General features: G+C 43.6%; 2 protein-coding genes across 9 annotated transcripts in view; one reads left to right on the top strand and one right to left on the bottom strand.

Annotated features, from left to right (window-relative positions):
• Positions 1 to 15016, top strand: part of LOC306807311 (uncharacterized protein) — a 1031843-nt gene that overhangs the window by 271142 nt on the left and 745685 nt on the right. The gene's annotated exons all lie outside the window — the stretch shown is intronic.
• IQSEC1 (IQ motif and Sec7 domain ArfGEF 1) overlaps positions 1 to 15016 on the bottom strand; it is a 261481-nt gene that overhangs the window by 128271 nt on the left and 118194 nt on the right. Inside the window, exon 1 of one of the 8 annotated variants that reach the window (XM_079317376.1) lies at positions 1290 to 1328. The exons of 6 other annotated variants lie outside the window; for them this stretch is intronic. The gene's annotated coding sequence lies outside the window, so the exon portion shown is untranslated. Of the gene's footprint in view, positions 1 to 1289; positions 1329 to 15016 lie in introns of those variants that run through there. One more of the 8 variants, XM_079317377.1, reaches the window with a different exon arrangement.

The raw sequence follows: 15016 nt of genomic DNA, 5'->3' as shown, positions 1-15016 counted from the left end.
CTGATAAAATCTCAACAGTTTTCTCCAGTTTGTCCTCTGTGATTGTACAGATTGGTTTTTTTTAACTTCACAAAATTATTCAATTTATAGTTTAAGAGTGGCATTTTTACATCCTTGTCTGGTAACCCCCAGATATTATTTCAGCCCAGTCCTCAACATTCAGAAGGATTTACTGAATGCATCTAATTCCTCCATATTCCTCACTGAAAAAATACTCAGTGGAAGAAAAAACACTGTAATAAAATCTATTTCCAGCCTGCAATAAAGGCGGCAGCAATACCTGGCTCTGGTAAATCACAACACAATGCTCTTGTTAAAATAAATTTGCAGAGGAGCAGAGCAGGGGGAAGTTGGGATTTTTCCTGCATTGTCCTGCCAGACAAAGGCCCAGTGTTCCCATCACACTGGGAATGGGACAAAAGTCCAGTGGGGACTGGGGTGCAGTGTTGCTGTGCTGGGGACAAAGGGAATGTCACAGCAGAGGGGGTGGCTGCCAGGAAATGGCAACAAGGGAAATGCTTCACTTTCAGAAGACTTTACACTGGATAATAATGGAAGATTAATTGCAGAGGGGCCTGGATTTGAACCAGGTTAAACAGAACAGCTCCCACCGTTGTGCTCAAGCAAGGTTCAAGTGACATCATGTGGGAAAAAGTGACACCCTCCAGCCAGAACATCTCCAAAGGAAGATCAAAACCAGCACCAAACCAGCTGCCAACTGGAGAGGGAGGGACCCTGCCCCAGCTTTATCAAAGGAACTCTGTGCCTTTGATGCACTTTCCAGTGTGCAGGGATGAGAACAAAAGATGCAAGGTACCCATTTGATGTGCAGTATTTAACAGGGCCAAGCATTTCTTTCTAAATGGAGTGATCAAAGTAAAATCCCAGTTCTGGCAGTGCCTCCACAGAGCTCTCTGAAGGGTGGGTGCTTTTATCAGGATGCTGAGCACCAGGAACACGAGTGACATCTCCACACAACTGTTCCCCAAAACAGCACAGACCTGCCAGGACAGGCCAAATATTGGCACCATGAAGGTTATAAAAATCTGAGAGAGGTGGTTTGTGCACAGACACACCTTCTGTCCCTCTGAGAACAAACCCAGGGTTTGAAGATAGAGCAGAATTTCAAGTTGGAAATCCCAGAAAAGAGCAAGTATGCCACTCTTGGGAACACCCAGCTGTTATGTCAGTGCCTTTGCTGGGGGCATTGCAGGATAAAGATGGGATGTGCAGCTGGTGCAGAGCAGGGCAGCTCAAACCTACAGCTACAGCTAGGACTGCTACAGTACCTGAGTGGGTCAGTGGAGATGCTGCTCCCTGTTTCCAGTGAAGTCCTGAGGTGACAGCAAAAGAATAAAATTATAAGGCATTAAAGTGTAAACCAAATTAAAAGCATGAAATATTCAAAAATTCTATGTCCTTAAAAAACCAATGACTACATTCTCTTCCTTCTTACTGACATTTCAGAGTGCTTAGCATGCCATTAAATATGAGGGCAAATTAAAAAAAAACCCAAACAAAAAACCCACCACCCTTTCCTAGACTAGAGAGGGGGGAATTACAGAAACCTTTGTCTGATTAAGTCGCAAGCAGATCAGTTTCCAATATTCTAAAAACATTCCATCCTTCTGTATCTAAGTGAGTGACTTTTACACTCTGGGGCTTTCTGCTCTCTACCCAAAAATGCAACTGTAGAAATTACTGCAAACTGCAGAATTATTGCAGCACAAAGTTCAGGTCACTGTAAGGACTGAGGAACTTCTCTAAGTATGTTGATATTTGAGCAGCAATATTTAACATGCAGTATGGTGTAATTACCCTTGCTCTCTCTGAGCATGACTCCAGGTTTATTATAATTATATCTGTAATACAGAGGTACATTTTTTGGGTGAAGCCAGGTTTTTTCACAGGCTGTAATAAAACATCAGCCAAAGCCCCATTATTTTTAAATGGTTACTTGCACTCATCCATTTTTATCCCTTACACAAATGGCCACAGGTCAGCCTTTGCTCACAGAGCCATAAACATGTATAATCTGGGGAGGTTCATAAAACTCACATGAGAACTGCATTAATTATATGTACAGTGGCCATTCATAAATCGATGGCAAATCTTTACTCTGAATCCCAAGATTCCTAATTTGTTTACAAAAATAAACAGGGTGGTGTGAAGGGAGGAGGCCATAAAAGCAGCAAGCTGTACAGAAATGGAAACAAACCATATTGTCCCAACATTTTTAACTAAAGCTTTAAAATTAAAATAGCTTTGGGGAGCTTGTGCCACCCTGTAATTTGTTTGCTTCCCCAGCTCAGGATTTGTGAATAGTGCTGAATTTTGGGGAGGGGTGGCTCAGCTTTGAGGCTGGGTGTTGTTTGAACCATGGAAAAGGGTGAACTTCATATCCTTACAGTGAAATTTCCAGCCTCCCTCTGTGTGCAGCCTGCTCACTCACTGGGGGCTTTTGCCTTGCTGTTAGCCCAGACTTGCACAAAAAAAAAATCTGCTGTGAGCAGTTTTGGCCCTTGGTGCTATGAATAAATAACTAACTATTTCTCAGACACTGTCTTTGTGCAGCAGGGGTGTGCTGTGCATACAGAGGAGATGCTAATGAGCAGTGATTAGCCCCAGCCCCAGCACACCCTGATGGCACTGGGCACTCTTTGCACAGTCCCCAGGAGCAGGATCACAGCTTCATTAGGAATCCTGGCTCTCCTTCCTGAAGTCAGGCATCCCAGGCACTCCCCAGCACCCAAACCGTCAGTCAGGAGAGCCACTTGTATTTCTGTATTTAAATCCACCTAGGAAAATCACAGCTCTCATCTAAAACATCCCTCCTGGAGTCACAAACCACAAGCTGCTCCAGGCTGGGAAAGCTCCAGGATGAGCCCAACTATTCCCCTGACACTGCCAGGTCCATCAAACCACACCACTCCCCAATGGTTTCTGAGCCCTTCAGGGCTGCTGATGCCAGCACTGCCCTGTGCCTCTGCTTGTCAGCCCTCTCAGGGAAAACATTTCTCCTAAACCCAACCCAAACCTCTCCTATATGGTTTCTTGGGTGAAGATCTGATATAGGAACAGTGGCAAAGACAGGAAAAGCTTCTGGAGCTGATACAGATCCCCACACTGTGGGGAGGAAGATGGAAAATAAACCCTTCAAAGGAGGGCTACACCCCAAAATTGTTATAGCCCAGCCTTTTTACCTGGCCACCCACCCCCAGACCCAGACTGGCACTGTGGAAAACCTCAGGAGTATTCTGACAACATGAAAACAAACATTTAATGGCTACAAAAAACCCCAGTAGAAACAGGAGAAATAAAGTTTAAGTTCTACCAAAAGATTTGGGTACAGAAAGTTAGTTAATTCTTATTGAATTTACAGAATAATATAATCACATCATCACTCCCCTTCTTTCTTTCCAGCTAAAATCCCATTTAAGTCTTTTGGTTTCTTTCCAAACTGCTCAAAGATGGAAAGTTAATTTAAAACATAAAAATAACCCAGATTCTGAACACAATGTCATTAAAGCTGCAGCAAACCAAAAATCTCATTGCATGCAGGGTCACTTCAGGAATGAGAAAAATAGATCTCATTTAGGTTACTTCAGAGTAAGGTTTGTTCCTTTTGTTTTGCTTTTTAACAAATTAACTGGACAGGAAAACAAAATACTGCACTGATGTGAAGAAAGTGAGCAGGAAGGTCTGACAATCCTGTTTATTCCTAACAGGGACTGGCTCAGGATATTTGCAGCCCAGAAAGAAGCACAGACAATATCTAATGATGAAGCCATTAAAAATATTGTCAAATACAACAGACTTGTCTATATATGCATAATTTCCATTGGTATTAATAAAGATATTTTTAAAAATTCCCAAAGTACCATTAACTGCAGAACTGTGCCCAAGGCTTGGAGTGAAAACTGAGCTGAGGCAGAGCACAAACTGCAGAACTGCCTGGAATTATCAGGGAATGCTCCAAACCACCCTGGGGGCTGGTTTGCATCCCCAGCTTGTTCCCATGGAGTTTGCAAGGTCCTTCCAGGTGGACAGTGGAGGAAATGTGCCCCATTTTCACTCAGCTGAACATCATCTCCTGTCATCACACTCCTGACATTTCAGGGAAAAGGCAGGGGAATGGTGGCACGAGCTGTAACTGAACTGGGCACACAGTGGGATTATTTCCTGCTAAGGTGGGCAGCAGGAAGCCTGAAGAATGTGTGTAATTGTTGGTAGCAACAGCTGCTTTCAAGGCTAAAAGGATTATCCAAAGTAGAGATATCCACAGCTCCTGGATCAGGAGCTTGCCTAGAGCTTCCATCTGTGTCCATCAGCACAGGAGTCCTGACCAGCCCACTTCCGCAGGAGAAAATACAAATATTTCCAAGAAATCATTGGTCTAAAATTCAGGCAGTAGGCTTTGGGTACCCACAGACAAAACCTATAAACACAATTCTAGTCAAGAGTTCTGTCCTGGAGCACAAAACAAGGCCACAGGCTCCAACTCCTGTTATTGGTAGTGTGTGGTGAGCAGAGAGCATTCCCAGCCACTGGGTGTCTAAAAGATCTTATTCCACAATGTTTCAGCAGACTGAAGGGAAACTCACAATTAGCTCTTGGCATCTTGAGCCATGATGCAAAGCTCTGGTTTATTTTGCTTTTTTTTTTTTTTTTTTTTTTTTTTTTTTTTTTTTTTTTTCTGTGATGAAGAAACTGGTTTTTGTTTAAAAAAAACCAAACAAACAAGTCAGTGTAACTGAAGCTTATTTTGGAAATAGTCTAAGATGGAGCTCCTTATATTGTGTGACACAGAGAGGGTCTGGAATGAACAGTCCCTTCCCATCAAGATGGCTGCAACTGCTTCATTAGCTGCTCACCAGAGGACAGAGGAGACCCCAGCACCACTCTGTTACTGCTGGCAGATCCTACAAATAACCACACAGCACAAGCACACATGGTGCAAGCAGCCAGAAAAATATCAGCTTGAGAAAAGCCAACATATTCTCCTGGCACGAAAAGGCACAGTGGTGATAGATGAAATAATTGCAGCTGAAGCAAACCCCCAGCTTGATCCCAAATAAAGACTGCTTAAATATATCATCTTTTGGCTAAGGAGAGAGATTCACTTGGAGCATCAGAGTACAAAGATGTGCTGTGTGCAGACAGCAGCTCAGAGGGGAGTGAGGGGAAAGGAAAAGGCAGCTCTGAGCTCTGTCAGCCCCAGTGCTTGCAGCACTGCTGCATCCTCTCACACTGAGGGAAGGAATGCAGAATAATACATTAAATATTTAAGACCCTGTCTGGGGTGTTGCTCAGCGAATAATTGCTGCTGCTTGGCACAGTTTCTTCCTAGGAGCTGGCAGCTCACAGAAGAAAGGGAAACCTGCTCACTGCAGCCTGGTGCTGTGATGCTCCACATGTTCACACACAAAGGAGAACTAAATTATTTCTTTATACTCCAAAGTGCAGCTTCACCAAATAGAAATGCCCTTGCTTGAGGATGGTCTGGCACACCATAGATCCCAGTCTCAGTGCTCCACTTGGAAGGACAATTCCAATAAGTAGAAAGAAGAGGGCAGAAGGATCATCCTCAGCCAGGACACCCCATCCCTCAGAAACAAAACTGGAAATGATAATCCAGCCATTCAAAGAATGGCAGCTGCACTCAGCAGATCCAGCTCAGCAAAGCTGTCTCACTGTAGGTCTGGAAGTGGAGCAGCCCCACTCCAGAGGGTTCTGCAGGACTGTGTGGGTGAGCAGGGCACAGGGGAGCAGCCTGAGAGCAGGCACTGGAACACAGCCTGAAAATACACTTCAGGTGAAACCTTTCTGCTGGGCAGAAAATTCAATAGCTGTGCTTGAAGAACTGGCACTGCTCACCTATGGAAAGGAATTACATTAAATAAAGCTCATTTGTGCTTGCAAACTTGGGGCCTGCATTCCTAGAGCACTCTGCAGCAATAACAGTGAGAGGACCTGGAGAAGCAGAAATGATGCAATTTCTGTTTTGTAATAACACACACTGTACAGTGACAATGTTACATGAAAAATTATCTTCCAAAAACTGCCACAAGCTAAATTAACTCCAACAACAACACCTGGAGGTTACTGGCCCTGATGTTTAGGATTTCACTGGTATTCAGGCAGCCCAGCCCTCTGCTGGGTTTTCCAAAGGAACTGCAAGCTCCCAAGGCCTCAACTCTGAGAAAAAAAATACTTTATCAGGGACCCACCCCAATGACAAGAAGCACTTTAGAATTTATTATCTGCTGAACATCTTCCCAGCACTGTTTTTCAAGGTGTTATCTTGCCAGAGGAACTGATTTCATATTAAAATATTGCAGTGATGTGGTTTTGGCTTTGTTAGAAGTGAAGCCCATCATTTAAATTGCACTTATTCCCAGAGTTACACAAAGATCAGATGTTTATTAACAAGCTTCACTACTATTTGCAGCTCAAATTTGGAACCCTGAAAACAAAACCAACCCCTACATGCGACGTGGGAATTGAGGTTTTCCAAAGAAGGAAGAGAAGGAGCATTGTGATAGCAGCAGCCAATTGTATATAACTCAGTTTGAGTTATTAAAGCTTCCAGATCTATGTTTAATCCCCTGTGAGGCCAAGGTCCAGCCTGCTAATGTAATCTGAGAGATGAAGTGTTTGAAAACGTCTTGTTCAACAACATGATTGGGCAAACTTGCTCTCCACCAGGAGTCCTCTCTGGTGTCTGTGGCCAGCAGCAGCTTTCCCTTTTTGTTTCTGCGTCATCTGCACAGAAAGTGATGCTGCTGAGAGCCACAAATCCCACAGCACTTCCACATTATGTGAAAGGTCCATTGATGACTGTGGATGGAGCACTGGGACTACCTGAGTTAGGCAAACTGCCCTACTCTGGGAGAGCAAAATCCCAGCAAACAGCCCAGAGAGACACCCTGCACAGCTCCCCACACCCAGGGACCACCAACACCCCAGTCCTCAGAGTGGCTTTTGAGATCACCCTGCTGAAAACCAACAGAAAACACAGGCTGGTGAGCAAACCTGAACTGCAGGTGCAGTATGTGTTTGAATCTCCTGTATCCAGCTCTCCCACTGTCCTCCAAAACCAGCTCCCAGCAGCTCTGTGGCTGGATGTGCCATGGATTAGTTGAGGTGTTAGAGCAGGGATTGGACTTGATGATCCTGAAGATCTCTTCCAACCCTGTGATTCTGTGCAAGTGATGCAGTGGAGGATAAAAACCTCACCAAGGTGAATACACAACAAACACACCCCAAACTGGCCCCATTACATCACATCCTAGGACAGACTTACCAGAGCATCACTGGAAGCTGAGCCTGTTCCTGTTGGTGCAGGAGGATTTAAGCACACTGTGACAGCTCCTGCTGGCACTCAGGGGTGGCTCAGGGACACATTCCACCCCACTTTCCCCTGCTTTTTAGGCCAAAGGTTTGTTTCTCACCTTCCCATCAGCAGCCCTACATGCCCAGCTCAGAGTGGGAGCTGGGGCCCGTCTGCAGCTCCCTGCATTGTGCATCCCACAGGGACAGCAGAGCAGTGGGGTCGGGCAGGACTCTGTCCCTCTGCAGACCCACAGGCAGCAGGAGCCCAGCCTGCACTGCCAGGGCTCATTTATCACCTGCCATGACAAAGCCATTCACTCTGCTGCTCTCCAGAACCATCAGCATTACCATGTCACAAATCACATGACTTCCACCCTATTTCAGTACACCCACTCCCAATCAATGAATATTCTCCTGCTGCTATTGCCAGTGCTGCTCTTCTGTGATCACCCAGCATTTCACAGAAACAGCACATTACAAGACACTGTGGATCAATGAGCATCCCTCTTTTGTTTCCCAGGAAATGTACAGAATTACACAGGCTGCTAAGTGTATTTAAAGTCCTACAATCCATATGCTGCTTCCCTACCATCCAGCAAGGCTGCATTTATTATCTTAATCCCATCATTTCTCAAAAGGAAAATTGACAGAGATATTTCAGATAAGCAGATTCAATGGCTTAAATTCTAGTGCACTCTGCCAGTCTGTTAGAGGTTATGATGCTCCTTTTTAAAGACAGAAAACAACCTCTTTATCACTCCACATACATAGTCAATGTTCCAGTGATCCTACTCCTCTGCAGGCTCAAACCTACAGGCTGAAAGCAGGGTTAGATTTTTTTAAAAGCATCACTGCTTTCTGGAAGCAAAGGCTTACAAACCTAAGTTAAAAAACAGGCAATTAGCACGCCAGCAGAGAATCCAAACCCAAACCCAACTGGAGCTACGTCAGCAGGTCTGCGGCCAAACAACAAAACATGGGGTTAGTGGAATGTGTGCTGGGAAAGGATGGGCAACTACAGAGCAGCCCCTCAACTGAAAGGAAACAGGATTTTCCAGCTAAAAGGCAGTTTATTTTATCAATTTACAGTAATAAAAATTTTCACTGCCCTGAATTTTGATACTAATAGAGCCAGTTGAAACCACAATAAAATTAGAGCGTGATTTGCACAACTCAAGAGCTCCTGAGTGCTCCCCATCCTAAATTCCAGTGTTTATGACTAGTAGGACAGTTCAGGGTGCCTTAGCACCCACGAGGACTCCTGCAGCTTCTGTGCAAACCCAGAAATCAGGATGGGCAGTCCCAGATGCATCCAAAGGTTCTGGCTGCCCTCTGGATGCAGCTGGATGTCTTTGGAGGCCAACCATACCTGGAAAATGCACACACACAGAGCGCTGAAACTCTTTGGAAAAGCCCTCAAAACACAAAGAATGTGGAAGGAAAATGTCAAAGCAAGCACTAAATGAGTCTTCCCCATTTCTTGGTTTTGCTCAAAGAACATTTCATCATTTAACTTTTCCACACAAGAGAACCAGATGGAAGAAACACCTGGCAGAAACCTGCACATCTGCCTGGAGCAGGCACCACTTCAGCTCCAGTTTTAACCTGCACAGCCCCACGTTTTCCCACTCCAGGTTACAGGGAGAGCATCTTACATGGCCACTGACAAAACCTGCCCCCAAATGTTCCTGCTCCTCAGGTAACTGTGGGCTTTCTGCAGGGGGACCAAGACAGGTCCCTAATGAAACCTGAAAGCCAAGCAAGCTTCCATTTGGCCTCATGTGGAGTAAAGATTCCTGCTGCTCCACTGCACACCTGAACCTTTGCCTCCCTCCATGGCTCTCTGATCATCCTTCAGCCTTTGATGAAAAACATCAAATGAGCTGATAGTGCCTATTTGTTGCTTTCAGATTTACTTCTAAAAGCAGTGGCTGTTCCCTGGTCTTAGCCCTGGCTATTTCCTTCCTCCAGGCACTGAAGTAATTAACCCAAAGACAACTCCTGTCCACGTCTCCCTTGGAATCCAGCATAAAAATTAAACACAAAACTTTCAGTGAGCTCCCTCAAAACAAAAAGAACAACAATTTGAAAAGATGACTCAATACTGAAGATATAAATAATGTCCCAGTGGGCTCCTGAATAGCTCCAGGCATGTGGAGAGCACCTCAACCCCAGGCTGGATGCTGGAGGCACCTCCAGCCCTCTGGGAAGCTGAGAGTGAGCTGAGTCACCCTCACAAAGGATTAAATCAGGCTTTAATCAGACTGATGCCTTAAGTTTTTCTGCTCTGCTTTAGTTTTATATTAAGGGTTACTAGGATCTTTTCAGAGGGTGGTGAAGACAAAACAGTTCTATTCCAGCTGGAGACTCAAGGGCAATCTGTTCAAACTTCAGGCCCTCAACATAAACAATGTGAAAAGAGGAGGGTGGGCAAGCAAGCAAGGAGGATGGAACTTCATGATTTGAGGCTGTTAATTGGACAGTTGACTCCTGTATGCAAATGGACTAAAACCTATAAAAATGTGAGATCTCATAACCAAACTCTCTTTTACTTCCATCTTGGAGCCACAGGACTGTGGCACTGCTACTGCCAGGGTGTGGCCTTTGAAGACCCCCCAATAAATATTTTATTTTATTCTTCTTTATTATTAAATTATTAAATTTTTATTAGTAGGTTTTATTCCTCTTAGCTCTGTTCCAGCTCCTTAGGCATCACGACCAGCAGGACCCCAGCACAGAAAGTGTGTCAGGGCCATCTGCCAGGGGCAGGGGCAGTGCTGGCAGAGACAGCTCCTGATTAATAACACCCCTGCTTGGGTGACAGGGGAAAATGGTCTCAGTGACACGTCCTGATCAAGATTAATTATCTCACACCCCAGCCCCTGGCAAAAGCGTGTGGTAAAGCAGCAATTACAACTAATTGAATCCTCTGTAAAAATGAATCTAATTGAAGAGAGCAAGATGGATTTCAATGCTATCTCATTTTCAGGTGTGCAATGCTCCAGTGATTGGCTTGAAAAAAAAAATTCAGAGGTGAATGAGATGTGACATACTTTCTTTAGGATAAAATGCTTACATTAACGGGTCATAAATTGGGTTGATTTTATGCTTTTTTTCTAGGAATACATCAGCTAAAGATCATTAAAGGCCAAAGAGCACACAAATAACATAAAAAAAGCTAAATACTTGAATGGGTATGGAAGAGGAAGGACTTGCCTGAAGCACTAGAAAGGGACATATTTTCATTATATTGTTTTGCATGTTTACAGTTGAATATGAGAAGCAAATATAAATCAAAGAAATTGCTTTTGGTTATTTGAAATTCCCAGCTTGTTTAGCAAATAAAGATAATAATATAAATATAAAAATAAATACATAATAATAAAAATAATAAAATAAAAATAATTATTCCCAAATCTCAGATCTAAAGGGAAAATAGCAACACCTGCTTTTCACAGAAGTGACTGAGACAAAACATTCCTGGCACATAAAAGTAGGGAGCAGGAGGCTGGAGTGGATCTAGATGTGGCCAGAAAAACTCCCCCTGCACTCATGAATGGCATTTCTCCTCGTGGATGGACTTGGGGCACTTCTGTCTCTCCTCATCCATCCATTTGTGGCAGCTCAGCACAAGAAATGATCCCTGGTTCCAGAGAGGAACTGGGACCTGGAGCCCCAGCTCATCCTGAACCCCAGAGTCTGCCAGAGGGGTGAGCCAAGGGAGGGAGGGGCATAAACACCCAGGGAATGGGATAAAATATTCAGGGAAGGGGGATAAACACCCAGGGAATGGATAAAATACCCAGGGAAGGGAGATAAATCCCCAAGAAATGGGGATAACTCTCCAGGAAAGGAGGGTAAATCCCCAGGGCTGCTCAGCCCAGCCCCTCCTGGACAGGGCCCTCCCAGCCCTGAGCAGCTGGTGCAGTTTAGGGAGTTAAAGGAAAATGGGAAACCCACCTGAGCCACAGAACCACTGAGGCTGGAAAAGACACCTTGAGATCCTAAATGCAACTTTCAGCTGAACACCCCATGCCACTAAACCATGTCACAAAATTGAGAGGAAAGGTTCAGAATGCCACACACCTTGTAAATACAGTGATATAATTAATTATTATAAATTACTTCAGTAGAGGAAAAATAATAAACCTGGATTTTCTGCTGATTTATCAGCAGCAATAAAATCTATAGAATCATATTGTTACATACCTTTGAATTATGATTCTTTTTTTTTTAAACCTACTAGCCTAGGAGAGGTATTGCTGTGTGTCTGGTTTTCTCATAGCCCTTCCCAGACAAGCACCAGTGACAGGGGGATGTGAACCATTTCCTGTGCTGTTAAACACAAACCATCCCTGGAATACATCTTGCATTACACTCCAGAAAGGCAGGGGCACAAACAAACAAATAAACAGCATATTTAGGGTAATAATTATAAAATTTATAGGCAGTCTTTTTGATAATAGTTATAAAATATATAAATGACTTTATATAATAATAATATATATTATATAAATATATATAAGTTATGTAATATATATATATTATAAATATATATAAATTTATATAATATATAAATTGACTATAGGGCATCCTGCCATATATATCTATATTTATTCATCTATCTATCTATCTATCTATCTATCTATCTATCTATCTATCTATCTATCTATCTATCTCCATCTATATCTATATTTATATATCTATATCTATATATATCTCCATATATCCATATATATATATATACACACACACACACACATATGTATCTCCATATATCTTCAGGTATATCCATATATATATGTATATCCATCTATCTATAGATATATATATGTATATCCATGTATATCCATATATATCCAGGTGTATATATATATATATATATATCTCCATATCCATATATATATATCCATATCCATATATATATATATCCATACATATCCCGTGTCCAGTGTCCCCAGGGTGCAGAAGTACATTGAACTGGTTTCCTCCCTCCTTGGCAGCCCCATGGATTAAGCCAGGCAGGAGTGTTTTATCAGGAAAGCTTTGGGAAGGCTGCATTGGAGCTCCCTCTAGCCCCCACGCCAGGAAATAGTCAATTATTGAAAATAAAAGAAACCCCCAAAACTCAAATTCTACGCCCTGCACGCCATCCTGGCACAGCACAAAGACAGCAAGCACTCCCACAGATGTTTGCATGTGTATTTTTGGGGCTGGGTTTTCTGAAAACTCCCTGCTCCATTTCAGTATTCGTGGTGGAAAGGGAATTAGTGCTGCACCTCAAAAAGGTCCATTTGGCAAATAAATATTCCAGAATACAAATGCTGCCCTTGCAAAACCGTGGCTCGGGGGGTTCCAGAAGGGGCTCAGCCTTTCCAAACAGGGAATTCCAGGTCCCCCCTCTTGGCAGTGACCTCAGGGACTGTGGCACTGCCATCCCTGGGCACCTGCTCAAGGAAGGAGCTGCCTGGGCCATAAAACACTTTATAATTCCAACTCCTGAGTTGCCTGGAATGGTGGCAGTCTATTCCAGGACACAGCTGCTGGCTTGGCTAAGGGAGCATCTTAAAACCTTGGCTGCAGCTGTGTTGAGATCTACACCCTGCTGCATTTTCCAGGGGGTTATTCCTTCTCCTACATTACACAGTATTTTCTTTCAGCTAGTTAAAATCTACTTTGGGAGATAAATCGCTTAATTTATCTCAGTTGGATTGGTTTGGTTTTGGAGCTGGTTTTTTTTTGCTCCATCTAGTGGTGCAAAAAAAATCCATCCTGTTCCAGCCCAGTGTCCACATGCTGCTCTGAGCTGTTGTTAAAGGGGAGAAAATAATCCAAGAGCAGAAAATAACAGCAAGGCAGTGGTTGCTCTGCAAAGCTGGAGTCTCACCCACCAATTCCAGGCAAAACCATGTAAGAGCTGAGTATATTTGCAAAGGAGAGCTCCACACTGAAAAGAAAACCAAACCAGCCTGATCCTAAATGGTGCTAAAGGTGCTGATGGAGGAATTCCCCACCTGAACTCCCCCAAAGCAGCAGCTTGTTTTCAGCCCTCTGAGTTCATGGAAGAAGAAAATAAGAAAAAATTAAGAAAAATGCCATTTCCACTTCACCTTCCATCCCCAAATCCTCAAAAAGACAGTCTTCACTCTTCACAGAAACTGCAAATTGACGCAGGTATGGGATTTTTTTTGCTGGTACCTTTGTTTTATAATTAAATGCAGCATTTTAGGTCATCTACTTCTAACTCTGGTTAACTAAGAGAGCCCCTACCAGCCTCTGCTGCTAAACCCAGGGATGCACAGCATGTTTAATTCAGCCAGCCATGATTTATTCAAAGAGGGAAATGTTTACTCCTGCATTTCTGGCTTCCAGTGCACCAGGGAAGGTCAGCTCTCTGTGTGCTCCTGAAGAGAAAATGCCACAATTCCTGGGCACTACAGCTACAAACTCACACTGTTCCAAACCCCAGCAACCCCTAATGACCCTATTTCCCCTTAATTGGAAAACTACTGGGTAGAAACACCCCATGCCAGTGTCCTGTGACAGCCAATAATGCTGGTCAGGCTCTGCCTTCATTTTCTCCTGAGACTCATCATTAACTGCAGCCACTTTCAGATAATCACCCGCTGGCTCACCAGGCTGGGGGGTTTAATTTGCAGGGTTAAATCAGCCTTGCTTCCTTGTTTTCATTTGCACAAATAGATAAAAGGTACCCATGGAAAGATTGGGCAGAGCTTCCCCTCTGCAACGAAATAATTACAGTGCTGCAGAGTTCAGTTCACTGAGGAGAGAGTGCTAATCACTGTTTGTGTCTGGGAGGGAGATAAGCAAGTCAAAATATCAGACATTCCCACTGTTTCTATCTTTGGGAAGCAACTCTGAGAAACTCTTAATTATAGAGCAAAAGACCCAAATGGTGAGCAGTGTTCAAACATTGCAGTGTTTCACCCTGCCCAGTAAACATCAGAGCACTTCCAGGGATATAATAAACTGCAGTCATTCACTACACTATTTTTTGCACACATTATTTTGAAATTTTACAGTGGGAATGAGTTCTTTCTCTACATTGTAATGAAAAGTGATTAAGAAATGTGTGAAACTAAGAACATTCAATACCAAAGAACAGCAGCAGCCACAGAGAGTGAGCAGTGAGCAGAAATGATGCAGAAAAACTTGCAAATTCATCAAAGTGGATTATTCCTGCATCAGAAAATCCCTCCCCAGGCCTGGAACAGTCACAGCCAGGGCAAGCACAAGGAAACATCTCACAGCAAGGATAGAGACAAGCCTCACAGAAAAGCAAATAACCTGCATTCTGCTTTTATAGAGATTCCTCTGGGGGGAAAAAAGCACATTGTAAAGATGAGAGACAGCCTCAAGCTGCCTTCACAGCTCTTCCCTCCTTGATCCTGGAGATTCTCCTTTTATCCCATCCTCAAAGCCACACACAAGCACAAATAAATACCTGCTTTTCTCCCTGCATCAAGTCACCTCTGTCCCCAGACAGTGGGGAGAAATATTTTACTCATGACAGCAACTACAGATTTAAGAACATTTCTTCCCCTCTCCCAGTCCTTCTTTCCATTATTTTCAGGTAGTAAATGCCACTGCAGAGAAATTGTGTTCCCTGGTATATCTGCTTGCACTGGTTAAGTCTGGAAGACCCAACCAGCAGAAAATC

This window comes from Erithacus rubecula (genome assembly GCF_903797595.1).
Source record: "Erithacus rubecula genome assembly, chromosome: 13".
NCBI lineage: Eukaryota > Metazoa > Chordata > Aves > Passeriformes > Muscicapidae > Erithacus > Erithacus rubecula.
Note: the sequence above shows the minus strand (reverse complement) of the source record. Positions and strands in the feature narration are given on the sequence as shown.